Below are 3774 nucleotides of genomic sequence, written 5' to 3' on the forward strand. Positions count from 1 at the left end.
GGAAGGGAGAGAGAAAAGAGAGAAGGGAAGAAAGAAAAAAGAATGAAAGAGAGAAAGAGAGAAAGAAAGAGAGAGAAAGAAAGAAAAGAAAGAAGGAAAGAAGGAAGAAAGAAAAAGAAAAAGAAAGAAGAAAGAAGGAAAGAGAGAAAGAAAAAGAAAGAGAAAGAAAGAGGAAAGAAGGAAGAAAGAAAGGAAAAGAAAGAAAGAGAGAAAGAAAAGAAAGAAAGAAGGTAAGAAAGAAAGGGAGAGAAAGAAAGAAGGGAAGAAAGAAAGAAGAGACAGAGAGAATGAAGAAAGGAAGAAAAGAAAGAAAGACAAGAAAGAAAGCAAAAAAACCTACAGCACCCGGTATTCCCAGGTGGTCTCCCATCCAAGTACTAACCAGGCCCGACCATGCTTAGTTTCTGAGATCAGACTAGATGGGGCGTGTTCAGGGTGGTATGGCTGTAGACCCAGGCAGAGGCGCCTGGCTGCCCCAAGAGCCCGGCCCAGTCATGCCTGCCGGCTTCCAACCCGCACCGCCAGCCTGGGGCCGCCCGGCTCGCATCGGGACCCCGGAGCTGCTCGCCTGCGGCCTTCTCCAGCTCCTGAGCTCCCTAACTTCCACCACATTGGGTCCGCTCAGAACAGGGAGTGCTCCGAGGCGTCAGGGCCCAGGGCCCATGATCCTGGCACCCCGTCCAGTACTCCTCCCTGTCGCGGAGATACTTTTGGATTCCTTGCCTCTCAGGAGCTTCTGTGAGGCCACCTCTTGCCCTACCCACCCAGGGCCGTCAGGGCTGGCCAAGGGAGAACAGACGGATGAGACGCGCGTGGCGTTTTTCTCACAACGCCCCAACCACAGTAGCTTGTCCTGAGCAAAACCCGGCCACTGGGCAAGAAGGCGTGGGGGGTTGGCCGTTGGGGGATGGCCCTGCTTTGCCCCGGGCCGGCACTAGAGACGGCAGCCTGATCCCCATCCAGAGGGGCTGAGAGAAACCCAGACACAGCCCACCACCACCAGGAGCAAATCCACAGCCCCACACACAGACACACCGGGGCGCTCGCGTGCGGGGACACACACACGCACACGCGCACACACACACACACACGTGCACGCGCACACACACAGACACACATACACACGTGCACGCACACACAAACAGCTTGAAGGGGAGCAAGGAAGAGATGGATGGAGAGACTGAAACCGAGGGAGGGAAAGAGACAGCAATGGAGAGAAACAGGGGAGGGAGAGAGGGGATGAGACAGACAGAGAGGCAGAGAAAGAAAGAGGGACAGAAGAAGAGAGAGAGACAGAGAGACAGATGGAAGGCGACATAAGTAGCGCGAGGTGCAGGGGCAAACCCAGAAGAGAGAGGGGGAGGAAGCTAGAGAGGGAGAGTGATAGAGCCTTGAAGAGGTAGTGCCCTGCTCCAGCAGGCAGGGCCCTTTTGGGCAGGCCGGGATAAGGTGGAGGGGGCTTGGGCTTGGCCAGAACAGGGTGGCCAGGCCTTCCATGTGAGAGGAGCAATGGAGCATTGACACGGGTGTTGTCTTGGATTGCTTGCTTGTTTTGGAGGTGGGTTTAGTAGTCTCCTTCCTTTGTTGGCACCTCCCTGTGCTCTTGGTGCGGTGCGGTGTGCCCCTTGACTTGCAGAGTGTGTCCGACCGTTTTACGGGAGCCGTGGCACCAGGCGTGCCCACGTCGCCCCAGGCCTGGGAATCTGGCGTGTCCTCGGGACTGGAGTTTACACGAAGTTGGTGGCAATGGGAATCCGGGTGCACAGGGACTGTTTTCCTGGTGGCTGTCAAAACAATGTCCTTCCCCCGGATACAGCAGCCCCCGAGTTCTGGATCGGAGGTCTTGGCTGGCCTGTGTGGCACCCGCTGCCCCTGCCCGCCCCTTCCCCTGGTTTAGAAGGTTGCGGCGGGCAGCGCCCGATGAGTGGATTGAAACGCCTGGGCGTTCCGGGAGCGGGAAGGCACCGCGAACGGTAGGGGACCGGCGCCTGCGCCTTTGGGGTCTGTCCCCCTGCCCTCCCGGGCATCCCCTCAGTGAGCAGAGGGGATACTTCTGAATGGAATTGGAAGCAGGTTTGCCTTAATCAGTTTCCACTTTGAGTTTTCCTTAGTAATTTTGGGGTCCCAAGATACTTTATTTTCACATATGTTACTCAAATAGCGCATTTACTGAAAAGGAGAGTGTTGTAATTAATTTATACCTCAGATCCCAACAGGTGATCTTAGGTGAATACTGTCTTTCCTGTACCTTAGTTTTCTCCTCTGAGAGATGGAGATATCACAGCTACCTCACAAGCTTATAATACAGATAAAGAGCCCAGGACAGTCCCATAGCAAGTAGCCATGGCTTTATTATCATTCGTTAGATAAATCAGATGTCCCAAAGAGTTTCAGAATGCAAGAGAATGGGCTTCATATAAGTAGAGAGCCATAAGGACATATTCACTACTCTAAAATGTTCTTTTATACCAACTAGCAACACTTGTGTCCTATGTTATCCTCACAGCAATCCTGCTCAAGTGACTGTACTGAACTTTCTGAAACTATGGCAATTCTTTTGGTAGTCAGCCTTATAATCAGGAATTCAACAGTAACAAAGAAGCTCCTGCTCTGCTATTTCCATATCACTGAGACAGGCCTCACTTGCTAGTTGAAGTTTCTGTTCAAAGCCACACTCAGGGCAGTGGTGATCTGGGAGAGCTCTCTGGCTCCTGGACTTTGCTGTGCTGGATGTTTTCAAGTCTGAAATGGGATTTCCAGGCACTGCAGGTTGTATCCAAGATAATCAAGAGGCAGAGGAGAGGTTTTAGCTCTCCAATCCGAAGTCAAACAACAACAACAACAACAAAAACTGTATCTTAAAATGTGATATGGGAGTTTGCAGAAGTATTTGACACCTGCATAAATAAATGAGCAAAGGCAACCAAGCCCACAAACACTAGATAAAGAAAACCAAAACAGTTCCTCAGCTATAATAATAAAAATAATCTTCATATGGCATTATAACTTATTGAGGACCTCCTAGTTTCCAGGAACAGTGCTGCACACTTTAAAGGCATTATCTTTGATCCTTAGAAACAAGCTGCCAGGTTGTGTTATCAGCCCCATTCTACATGTAGTAACAACAGCTAACTATTCACAAACCTATGTACATTTCTACTTGTGTACTCAGCTAGAATCTATTCTCCAATTTCCCTTCCAGTTAGGTATGTCACATAAATTACTTTTGCTGACAGAATCTAAACTGAAATTATATGTACATTTTGAGATCAGGCTCATATAAACCTCCCACATGTAATGCTCTCTCTTCCTAAATGCTAAATGGATATTGACAGAGTAATCTCAAAATACATGGATAAAAAGAGGCAGAGCCACCATCTGCCTGGATCCTTGAATGACTATATGAAGCAGAGCAAGGACTCCTACTGTTACAGGAAAGGGGTCCCAATCCAGACCCCAAGAGAGGCTTCTTGGATCTCACACAAGAAAGAATTCAGGGCAAGTCCACAAAGGAAAGTGAAAGCAAGTTGATTAGGAAAGTACAGTAATAAAAGAATGCCTACTCCATAGACAGAGCAGGCCCAAGGGCTACTGGTTGCACATTTTTATGGTTATTTCTTGATGATATGCTAAACAAGGGGTGGATTATTCATGCTTCCTCTTTTTATACCATATAGGGTAATTTCCTGTCGTTGCCATGGCATTTGTAAACTGTCATAGCACTGGTGGGAGTGTAGCAGTGAGGACCACCAGAGGTCACTCTCGTGGCCATCT

At 49.3% G+C, this 3774-nt stretch overlaps 1 pseudogene; it reads right to left on the minus strand.

Moving 5' to 3' along the window:
• Positions 1–333: 333 nt before the first annotated feature.
• On the minus strand, positions 334–452 carry LOC117076921 (annotated as a pseudogene).
• Positions 453–3774: the final 3322 nt, after the last annotated feature.

The sequence above is a fragment of the Trachypithecus francoisi genome, unplaced genomic scaffold, assembly GCF_009764315.1.
Source record: "Trachypithecus francoisi isolate TF-2019V2 unplaced genomic scaffold, Tfra_2.0 Lachesis_group5, whole genome shotgun sequence".
NCBI classification, from domain to species: domain Eukaryota; kingdom Metazoa; phylum Chordata; class Mammalia; order Primates; family Cercopithecidae; genus Trachypithecus; species Trachypithecus francoisi.